This window comes from Benincasa hispida, chromosome 12 (assembly GCF_027475165.1).
Source record: "Benincasa hispida cultivar pf3 chromosome 12, pf3_genome.v1.1, whole genome shotgun sequence".
NCBI lineage: Eukaryota > Viridiplantae > Streptophyta > Magnoliopsida > Cucurbitales > Cucurbitaceae > Benincasa > Benincasa hispida.
The window spans coordinates 56,853,034-56,865,678 of record NC_143489.1 but is presented as its reverse complement, the minus strand read 5'-3'; the positions used below and the strand labels follow the sequence as shown (position 1 = coordinate 56,865,678).

Sequence of the window (12,645 nt, the reverse complement as noted above, 5' to 3'; positions counted from 1 at the left end):
GTTTTCTGAACCTTAGCTTTTTAGTTTGAATTGTTAGCATGCAAGAGATTTAGTTGCTCAAAGTATTGAATTATGATAGATAGGATTTGTCCAGTAATTACTTGCTTTGATATGAGAAATAGTTTTTTCTTTTGTTGATGTAGAAAGGCTAAAGTGGTGTACTCTTAAGGGTATGGGGCAAGATTTTTATAAAAAAGAGTGTTAATAATTGATGCACTTTGCTGATAGTGAGACTTGGAATCGTCTAAATTCATTTAAAGATGTTGAAAGTAAAAAACATTTTGTTTCACTTATATGAAAACCACAAGTTGGTTATTAAACATAACCCCTAAACTTTTGATTAAACATTTTCGTAAATATTTCAATACAAGATATATTTTGGTATATATTATCAACTTTCTTTTATGTAATAAAAATGTTGGTTCAACTTAAATTGATGTGAAACATAATTGAAATATTAAACCAATAATAATAATAATAATAATTAAAAAAAAAAAAAAAAAACCTTGAGGACCCTATTATATATATATATATATTTGGAAAGGAGACTATTATATAAAGCGTACATCAATTTTGTCCATAAATTTAACGGTAAAAACTTTAAGAATTATTTTGCTTAGAAAATAAAATTGTAAAGGTTAAAATAAAAATTTTCCAAAGCTTATAATATAACTTAAACTAATTAAAGTAAGCAAAGAGAAATCTGAAAAATCATGTCGAACAAATCGAAACCAACCAAACTGACTACGGTCGCCCAGTTTGTATAGATGTATATTTCAAAGATTAGTTCATGTCATGGCGAAAAATTCCGATCAAAATTTCGAGGTTTTGGTAGTGGAATATTTTGTTTTTCCCCATTCGATGAAATTTTGGAATTTTGAGAAAATTTAGAGAAACGTTGAAATTTAAAAAAAAAAATGGATAAATCTTTTATATTTTTTGCGCACCATTTTGACCGAATTTCAAAATTGATTCTTTTTAAACAGCTAGCTGAATTCAAAATTTTCAATTTTAGTGTTCTAATTAATTGTATAGTTTTACCTACCAATGTCATTTTCGATGAAGGATAAAACTTTTCAATGTGTTACTTTTCGTAATTTTCAATTTTTTCCAATATTTAGTTTTATTTTCAATCCAAAATTTTCATTTCTAATGAAATTGAATTTGAAAAAACCACAAAAAAGAACCTATATTTATTTTTAACATTATCCAAACTTTATTCATTAAATTTTTCACATCATTTCACCTCAAAATTAATCCATGAGAATTTTTTTTTCTTTTACTAACCACAACTTTCATTTTCACAATTCACCTAAAAATATTTCTAAAATTTTTATTATTTTGTAATTATTTTTTATTTCTTTTTTAAATTTCTACTCTCACATCGACATTTACACAAATATTTGCAATATATATCTAAATGTTGTCTATTTTATAAAAATGATTAAAAATGGCAGATTATAGTCTAATTAAGCCACAATCAAAATTTCATTAACTAATTATAACAATTTCCATCAAAATTTTTCGAAATTTCCATCAATATCAATATTTTCATAAAATCGGGTCTTCTCCACCTCGATATTTCCACTAACGTCAATCTTTCAAGTCTTGGTTCATGTATATTTTTTATAATTTAGCCTAGAGGAAGAAAAAAAACTTCAACACACTTCCCCTATCTATTCATTACACAATATCATGTATTAATAATGAGCGAAGTAATAAAAATTTATCACAATAAATAATTAACTGATTATGAATAATCAGTTATATATTCGTAATGAAGAATAAAATTAATATTAATCTCAATAACGAATTATTTGATTATGCAAGCCTCAGCATCGCTACGCCCCACAACTTCTTCTCTTCTTGATTTTTGATCTTGTTTTCTCACTTTTTTCTTGCCCTAGGTCAAAGTTTTACCTATTATAGGGGTATTTTGGTCATTTTATCTTTGAATTTACTTATTCTGATCCAATTGCTCGATTTCTTACAATTAAACATAAAAAGCATCAATGATAACAAATTTAGCATAAAACTAACTAATTTCTAAGCCCAAAAACCACACTTTTGGAGTATGTTCCGGTGGCATAGAGGTAAAAGAAGTACGTAGATTTTGTGAAGAAAATATTGTTAAGTGTGCATTGCATGGAAAAACATGATGTCAAACCTTGTCTAACGTGCAATTCTACGTTGCCGCCTTCTAAATGAGATATTTAAGATAATTTGAAAACTTTCTACTTTTTTATTTTTGCATTTTTACTAATTAATTATTGTGCAATTAAGTTTGAAGTTCCTAGGTCTTATTTTCTACAACTTGCAATTAATTGTTTTGAATGACTTTTGAGTTCTTGGTCATATACAGACCATTTGGCAAGGCATGTAATGCTCTATAAAACACAGATTATCAACATTAAAAAGCTTGTGTTTATTCAACCCTTTTGGTATTGTCTTTTCTTTCAAATCTTACTTTAAATTTGATGTTTAAATCAGTTCATGGATTAGTCTTGATCAAGCTAATTTTGGAATAAGTTGTCTTAGGATCTAAAAGTGACCATCACAGATTCTAAGTTTGATACAAGTTAGCTTTCTTTGTGATGTTTGCAAGGATCCTAGAAGGACCTCTAGCTTTGTATCCAACCAACATTGTGGGCACTTGTTAGTGTTTATTTTTCAAGTGTTATTCGATTTTTAGGGGAAACTCTGCCAAATTTTTTAATAAATTTTATATAAAAAATATTTGCTACCAATCTATTTTGAAAACCGTATGTAGAATTTGACAATAGATTTCATACTTTAATTCTAATTTATTATCATCATGCCACGTCCTTGGTTTGGGAGGGTAACTTGGGACGGAGTGTGACACTGGAAAATGTGGAATTGGTCTACGATTATCTTTCTCTGTGATATGACAGGCAGCCGATAGCAGATAGACACAACGTGGCACTATGTGAGTTAAAGATCGTGGATGAGGCCCACCATTTATATCCCAAAACCGTGGACTAGGTCTACAATTTCATTTATGTAATCGTGGACTTGGTCTACGAGTTTTAGAAATTGTATACCGAGTCCATGATTTCGTCACCTATTTTTGTCAAATCTTTTCTTTCAACACTATTTTTGTTATTATTAAAATAATATTATTTTTTGAAAAAAAAAAATCAAATCTGCTTTTAAAAAATTAAAAGCAAAAAGAAAAAGAAAGAAGCAAACTGGTTATTAAACGACCTCTAAACGTTTGATTAAACATTCTAATTAAATATATCAATACAATATATATATATATATATATATATATATATATATATTTGTATATATTATGAACCTTCTTTTATATAATAAAAACGTTGGTTCGCCGTAAATTGATGTGAAACATAATCGAAATGTTAAACCAATAATAAAAAACTTGAGAACCCTATTATATATATTTTTGGGAAAGGAGCCTATTATATAAAGCATACATAAACTTCGTGTCTTCGTCCATAAATTTAACAGCAAAAACTTTAAGAATTATTTTACTTAAAAAATAAAATCGTAAAGGTTAAAATAAAAAATTTTCAAAGCTGATAGTATAGCTTAAACTAATCCGAAAAATCAAGCCCAACAATTGAAATCAACCAAATCGAGTACGATCTACCAGTTTTGTATAGATGTGTATTTCAAAGGTTAGCTCATGTTTGGTGAAAATTTTGATCGAAATTTTTAGATTTTGGTAGGAAAATTTTTTGTTTTTCTCCTATTTCGATGAAATTTCAAATTTTTAAAAAGAAAAAAAAAAATAGCGAAATTTTGAAAGTTTGAAAAAATTTGGAGAAGTCATTATTATTATTATTTTGCCTCATTTCGATGAAATTTCGAGAAAATTTTGATTTTTCTAATTAAATACGTTAGTTCAATTCAAGTTTTTCAATTTTATGGTTCTTATTACATATAATTGTATAGTTTTATATGTCAATATCATTTCTGACAAAGGTTGAAACTTTTTTAATGTGTTGCCTTTCCTAAATTCCAACTTTTTTCCAATTTTCAGCTTTAGTTTCAATTCAAACTTTCATTTCTAAATAAATTGAATTTGAAAAACCACAAAAAGAACCTAAATTTTCACATAATTTCACCTCAAAATTAAATTGATGAGAGTTTCTTCTTTCATTATTCAAAACTTTTATTTTCACACTTCATCTCAAAATATTCTAAATTTTATATTATTTTGTAATTATTTACTTTTTCTTTTTTAAATTTCTACTTCCACATCGATATCTACATAGATATTTACAATATATATTTAAATGTTGTCTTGCTTTATAAAAATAATTATTAAAAAGGGTTAATTATAATCTAATTAAGCAACAATTCAAGTTTATTAACTAGTTATAACAATTTCCATCAATTTTCTATAAAATATTATTAAATTTTCATAGATATCAATATTTTCATAAAATAGGGAACTCATCACCTCGATATTCCCATCGACATCGATCTTTCAAGTTTTTATTCATGTGTATTTTCTATAATTTAACCTAAAGAAGAGAAAAAAAAAAAAGACTTCAACACACTACCCCCAATCTATTCATTACACAATATCATATATATAATAAGCAGGGAAGTAATACAAATTAATCATAATAAATAATCAATAATGATTATATAATCATATTGAAGGATCAAATTAAAATTAATCTCAATAAATAATTATTTGATTAAAAAAATCAATTATTATTATGAGAAGTAAAAATAGAAGTAAAAATTTGACTGTCTTTGTCTACTAGTGAACTATATTTAAGATACTGTTAACTAATTAATTAATAATTTATGCAAATAAGTAATTACATTTATTTAATAAATTTTATTATAAAAATAAGTTAAGTAAATATTTTGATAGATTATTATTCATCTATTCAAACAAATATTTATATTAATTTTGTTAAATTAATATTAATTAATTATATATAAAATGAAAAAAAGAGAGGAAAAGAGAAAACCCACCATTTTGAAAGGGAAAATGAAAACCCTTATCTACTAGAAAAGACGATGTCGGAAATAACTTATTCGCAGGTTAAGGGTTAAAACTATGAAATAAATAGTTTTGGATGTCTGTGTTAATTTCCATCTTGAAAACTCTTCAAGCAAATGATCCCTAAAAGATTATTATGATTGAGTCAAAATATAGAGTTTGAAAACTTGAAACCAAAAAACAACTAAGTCGAACCTTAGAGATAATAATATATATATATATATTTTATTTCTATTATATTTGATAAATAATCTGGAATATTTTCTACAGAGATTTTCAGAAAAAAATAAAGACAAGGATATGTGTTAAATAGTATTTTGTCTCATAACTTTATTGTATATAAATTAATTTCTAATGTCTTCATCGAAAACTACATGAGCGCCCATGGCCTAATGGATAAGGCGTTTGACTTCTAATCAGGTGATTGTGGGTTCGAATCCCACTAGCGTGCTTTCTTTTCTATTTTAAAAAAAGTAGTAAAAATAATTACTATATTGTTTTGTTCTTTAAATTTGACAAAAGAATTTAACTCTCTTACTTATAATAGATTAAAAAAATTTTAAGAATTGAGATAATATAGATTTGATTGTGAAAATAAAATACCAAAGACTAAATGGTACCAAAATGGAACCTAAAATGGATTTGAATCTTCATCAATATAAATTAGATTGTGGGTTTGAGTCCCACAGGGGGAGTGCTCTCTCTTCATTTTTCTTTTTTTTTTTTGTTTTTTTAAAAAAGTAGTAACAATAATTACTATCTTGTTTTATTTTTTAAATTTGACAAAGAATTTAACTATTTTACTTATGATAGATTAAAACCATTATAAGAATTGAGATAATATAGGTTTGATTTTAAAAATAAAAAACTAAAGACCAAATAGTACCAAAATACTATTATTTACCGAACAAAAAGTTTAAAAACCTATTAAAAATCTTTCAAAATTAAAAAATTTATTTAACACAAAATCTAAAATTTCATAACCTTAATTTTTGATTAAACATTTTAATAAACATGTCAATATGAGAGATATTTTTGTACATATATATTTTGTGAAAAGAACCTATTATACATTTTAGAATTCAAGAATCAAATAAGCACAAAATAAATACAATCCCTTATAATTACAATAAAAAAAGAGTTAAATTATATATATAAAAAAATACCTCTATAAATTGTTATAGAGTTGATTTTCCATTATACCTTGAACTTTGAAAATATTCAATTCAACGGTTGAAGTTTATTTCAAAGCAATAGTAGGTATATATTGTTAAAATTTATAAACTAAATCTTTGTATCTACGTTATAAAACATAAACTTTTTCATTGATAAATTCAACGAGAAAAACTTTTCAAAATTATTTTGGGTAAAAAATAAAATTGTAAAGGTTAAAATAAAAGCTTTTCAAAGCTTAGAGTTAACTAAATCATGATGTGTATTTTGAAGCTTTTTTTAGATTTAACCTAAAAATAAAGAGTTAAGAAACTTCAACACACTAACCCCATCAAATCCACCAATTTGTTCAGAGTACAATCCCAGCATCTCATCTTTTTCATTTACACAATACAATACCCAAATAAAATTTAAAAAAAATAAAAAAAAATTAGACATGTGTATTCTCATTCTTGTCGTCCCCTTCATTCTCCCCCGTCAGCTCCTCCAATGACTTCCCTTTCGATTCCGGCACTAACAGAGTAAACAATGCTCCACAGAAATTTACACATCCCAACATAATCAAAGCGTTCTTCACTCCAATCCCCGTCGGGTAACCCGGATCCGTCAATTTCGGATCCTTACTCTGCGCCGCATACAAAAACCCAAACGCCCCCACTATCGCCCCTGCTTTCCCCGCCGCCGCCGATATCCCGTGACACGTCGACCTCAACCTCGCCGGGAATATCTCCGCCGGTACAATAAACGTCGTCGAATTCGGTCCGAAATTCGCAAAGAAAAACGTCAATGAATACATCACCACAAACCCAATTCGGTGAGGCTTCTCCTTCCAATGATTGTAAGGAAACGCCAGAGCAAACATGAAGATCGTCATCATTATAAATCCCATCAATTGAATGAAAAATCTCCCCAAGTAATCGATGAACGCCACCGTGAACCAGTAACCGGGAACTGTCCCGCAAAGGGCGATTAGTGTCTGAGCACGTGCGATTTTGAAGCATTCTTCTAATTCGCTCATCGTCGCCGCCGATGGAAGCCATTCAATGGCGGTGAAAATGTCTTTCTGGAAGAGATTTTGACTGTAGAACGCTATGTCTAACAGAAACCACGTGGTGGTGGTGCCCAGTAAGTGGAGCCCATGGCGTTTGGCGAATTCGCGTGAGAATAAACCGAAACGGTTTTGATTTTCATTTGATTCGGTCGTGATATTCTTTTCGTATTCGTTTAATTCGAGATGAACTTGCAGCACTTTCGACATGTCGGCCGCTGCTTGTTTTGCGTTTTGAGCAACTAAGGCGGTGTATCTCGCCGTCTCCGGCATTTTCATCCGCCAGTAATATGTTAACGCGGCTGGAATTGCGCCAAACATTAAGACCATTCGCCACACGTAATCGGCCTCCGGTATGGTAGGGCGGTTGGGATTGTCCATGTACGGTGGTGCTGGGAAGCGGTTGTTGAAAGCGGCGGAGACGATTAAAGCGACGATTCCTCCGCCTAAAATTCCGAAGCCTTGCATTGCGAAGACGGCGGCGATGAAGGCCCCGCGGGTTTTTTTGTTGGCATATTCGGACATGATGGTAGCGGAGAGAGGGTAGTCGCCGCCGATTCCGAAGCCGAGCCAGAAACGGAAGAAACAGAGCGTGGCGATGACGGCTTTTGGGGTGTCGCTGAAGGAAAGGCCAGAGGCGATGGAGCAGACGACCATGAGAATGAGGGTAATGCCGTAGACCTTCTTGCGGCCAAGCTTATCGCCGAGCCACCCGAAGAAGAGTTGGCCGGTGAGGGTGCCGCAGAAGGCGACGCCGTTGACGGCGGCGGCGATGTTGGGGGGAAGGGAACCGGGTCTGGGGGAATTTGGAATATGGTAATAGATTCGGCCGAGGAGTTTAGTGACGATTGAGATGCAGAAGAGATCGTAAGCGTCGGTGAAGAAACCCATTCCGGCGATGATGATTGCAGTGAAATGGTACCATTGAGTTTTTGCAATATCGAGTGCGTTCAGCACTCCCACTTGTTGGCTCATCTTAAGCTTTTGGCTATGGAAGATTTCTTTCTTTCTTTCTTCTTTTTCTTGGTGTACTGAAATTAGCAAAAGGCAGAAGAAAAAGGTCAGACACCTTATTTTTGGGCTAAATGATAGGAAATATAGATAAATACTGTTTGTTGTTTAAAAAGGACTTTTAGATTTGAAATCATTTTAAAATTTTAAACAAAGATAAATCTGGTATATTTAGAAGAGTTTTGGGTATTACTGTACAATTCTTTTCTTGAAATATGTTGTTCAGTACACTAAACTTTTATTAAATTTTATCAATCATAGATTTATATCATATTTTTAAAATTTTTTATTATTTAAGTTAAAAAAATTTCTTTTCTTTTTTTTTTTTTTTTTTTTGAAAATCTCCTTTTTATAATTTTTTTTTTAATAGTTAAACTACAACTTTAATCAACTTAGATGTATCTAATAGGTTATTGAACTATAAACGACCGACAAATTAATTTTTTTCTTAAAAAATTAATTGATATACTAGATATAAACTTGAATTTTATGTTTGACTTGAAACTCTTTAAATTTGTGGATCTTAAAAAAATGAAAGCTTAGGTTCGGTTTAACCATTATTTAGTTTTAACTTTTTGAAAAATAAGCTTATAAACATCCGTTTTACCTTTAAATTACTTGTGTCAAATAAGTTCTTGAAATCTAAAAAGTATTTAAGTTCTTAAAGGATCAATTTTATGATAATAAGTAAACTTTTATTTTATATTAAGCTATTCACTTTCAATTTTATATCTAATAAGTTATTGATATTCAACATTTTTTTTACCGTATAAAAATTATTGAACATGAATTAAACTTACAAGCTTAATGATTTATTAGACAGAAAAAAAAAAAAAAGAAAATTGATCGTTTAAAAGTGTTGAATATAGACAAATATTAAAACACAAAATTAAAATTAAAATTTTATGAACCTATCACATAATTTTGTAACAAGGACGGTAAATGATATTTATAAGAATTTCGGATAATTGTATATGGACAGTTGATTTAAAAATGTATATATTACTATTGAGGTGTGTAAATTATTTTTTATTTTAATTTCTTGAGAGGAGATCATTCTTTGACTAGTAGATAAATAATTGCTCATGCTGAATTCCAGTAAGTTTAAATACTTTCTTTAAACTTCACATTAAAAATTGTAGGATTTTTTCTAAACTTAAATTTAATACAGCTTCTGAGCACTTATTATTAATAATATTATTTGTTCAAACTACGTCCGTTTATTTCAAAATATGATCGAGAGAGAAATATAGAGTGTTTTTAATATTTGGAGTAGATGGACTTTCAAAAAATTATATATATTTATTATTTGGAGTAGATGGAAAAGATAGTGACATATATATATAATAAACAATCAAATAGGGACATATAAATAACACGAACGTCATAATTTTTTAATGTATTTTATGATCAAGTAACTACCTTGAACCTGATTTCATAAATGAAAAAAAAAAAGAAGAGAAAAGTCTTCAAATGAGAATATTTAACTCTAAACAAACCCATCAACGTAACTTCAAACTCTATGTAGTAGACAATAAGAATAATAAATAATTAAATAAATAAAATAACTTCAAATTCATTGCGTAGCTTAAGTACTCTTTAACAACAAATTTTAGTATTAAAAAAAAAATATAACTCAATTGACATATAACATACGTTTGTGATCATAAGATTTGTAGTTTGAATCCCCACCTTTTTATTATACTGAAGGAACAACTAACTTTATTAGATGACTATTTAATTCTATAATAATTCTAAAAATATTTTTAAGATGTTAATATTGATAGGTAGAATAACTTTAGTATAACTCTATTAATTAAGGTATTATGTGTTCTCGATAAAAATGTGAGAACGTTCAAATTCTCACCCTCACGCATGATTGCTAAGAAAAAAAAGAGCAGTAATTGAATTTTGAATTGATTTTCTCTTATAATTTTATCATTTTTGTCTATTTGAACATATAGCTTAGTGAATAAGACATATGATACACGTGTTTAAAGTTTAATGGTTCCATTTCCAATTTTGCAGTTATCAAACTAAAAACATTTACATGTTTAATTTCTTTTTAGACTCTATAGTCATCTAAGTTTTTGAAAGGATTTTTTTTTTTTTTAAATATAGGAAAATAAACCAACTTATTTATAAATATAGCAAAATTTCAATTTCTATCCATGTTTCAGTATCTATTACTGGTAGACAGTGACATTGATGAACACTAATAAACGTTAATAGATGTTTATAAGTGTTTATTATTATCTATTAGTAATAGACAGTAAAATTTTGTTACGTTTGAAAATATTTTCAAAATTTTTTGGCATTTAAAGTCATTGAGCATCTTGAAAAATGAAAAAAAGAAGAATGGATCAATAATGGGCTAATGATAATCATGATTAGGAGATTAAAAATGGACCAAAAGCTTCCATAATAATGGTTTTGAACCTGAAAGGAAGGAAACCAAAAGGTTTAAGAAGAAATATATATAGCAAACTACTTGTTAACCTAATTTCCAATTTCAGAATTACTTTTAGAAAATAAGTTCTTTGGGTTTCAACTTTGATGTTTTTTTACCACTCTGAAGTTTGTATGTGTATGAATTTACAATCCTTTCTCATGCTACATACGATATTTAAATTCATTATTTGTATAAATTAAACTCTTAAATTTCTATAAATAAATTAATTTAGATTCTTATTATGATTTTATTTAAAGATCATCAATACATCAATGTTCATGTGGATTGATTTCTTCGGATATCGATTTAAGAAAATAAAAGAATAAGATTAATGCATTAATCATTTTCAAAAATAAAAAATAAAAAAGAAGAGTAATGATTAATTTCAGATGAAACAAAATTACTCTCTAAAGAGAGAGAGGAGAGAGCACCTGAAATTTCTGGAAAATGACAGATACTGTTGGAGAAGAAATCCTTGATGATGGATGAAAGAAGATGAAGATAAAAGACCTGTTTTTATAAGTGAAGTAGACCAAATTCCAGAAATGCCCCTGAGGGCATCTTTTGGAATATACCATCTTTCCAACCAATGATTCATCAAGTCAACTGCTTCAAAAGTCTTTGTTCCCATTTTTCTAACCCTAATATTTAATGTAACAAGTTTGCCACTATTTCTATACCTGGACTAAATATCCATTATTAATATCTATATATTAAGAATTAATCTATTTACTCAAAAGAAGAAAAAAAAAAACAATCTATATCATTCATCCATATCTTTTCCAAAATACAATTTAAGTATGAAAAAACCAATTTACTAATCTCAATAGGAATATAAATACAATTAATTAAGTTGGACACGTTCAAAGCACCTTCATCATCTCCCAATCCCTTCGTTTGATATGTTAAAAATTAGTGTTACGAAATCGACAATTAAAGAATACAAAAAGAAACGTTGAAATAGAGAAGAACGACACACAGATATACGTGGTTCACTAACAGTGTATTAGCTACGTCCACGGGCAGAGGGAGAACAGTATTATCAGAGAGAATGTTTTCAGAAAATTACATCATAACAGCGCCTCTAGGGTTAGAGAGTTTATATAGCGCACTACCCTAGGGTGATAATCGTAAATAATTACAAATAAATAAATATGCTGAATACGAATTCTGAATAGGTTTTGGGGGCAACCCACCAGGGCGCGCTATCCCTAGATCCCGACTTGCTGACCGAGACCTCCGTACTTATTGTTCGAAGCGCCAACAAATAGATTCAAGACATTTCAATAATTAGAAAGGAAAAAGCAAAAAGGGATGGGTTAGAGATTAGATCCCTTCTATTAACAAATAAGAAACGGATGAGTTACAGAAAAGCTGACAAATTTAATGAGATGGAAGACAGGTTGTAATCTTTGAACAACTTTGAGCAAGAAGTCCAGCAACTCACCAAACAAGCACCAAAGCTTAACATCATTGTTGAAAGTGTCATTGAAAGTGCGATTGTTTTTTTCTAGCTATAACGTTGCAGGATGGCTGATGCGTTGAAGATGATATTGCCCATTCTGGATTTAAATTCAGACTACTAATGTAGCTGCAAAGGGAAATGAAGTCAGATCTTATGATGGCATACCCTCACCAACTTTTGGAGTTTATTCCATAGGCTTGTGGCAGTCCTGCAATGGAAAAAAAAGGTCCATATTTTCACCGTTGCTTATGCATTAGAGGCACCAATATTAGGATTGAAAGAGAAACCCAACAGTCTTTTTTGAAGCACCTCCATAGTGTTGAGACTTTTACGTAGAATGGTTCATATGAAAAACATACATTTTTTTGGTATGCACAAGTTCCATAGGTTTGAATATATACTTGAGTTTGTACTTGGTATATCTCGTGGATTGGGATAAAAAACTTAGTTTATACAAGGTCTATAACTTAGTTTGATCCAAGATATAA

At 29.0% G+C, this 12,645-nt stretch overlaps 1 pseudogene across 1 annotated transcript; it reads right to left on the bottom strand.

Annotated features, from left to right (window-relative positions):
* Window positions 1-6,425: 6,425 nt before the first annotated feature.
* LOC120070137 (low affinity inorganic phosphate transporter 1 pseudogene) lies at window positions 6,426-11,175 on the bottom strand (annotated as a pseudogene). Its single transcript, XR_016525609.1, has 2 exons — window positions 11,124-11,175; window positions 6,426-8,260 (listed from the first exon to the last, which is right to left on the bottom strand). The product of XR_016525609.1 is annotated as a low affinity inorganic phosphate transporter 1 pseudogene (transcript).
* Between the last annotated feature and the right edge of the window lie 1,470 nt (window positions 11,176-12,645).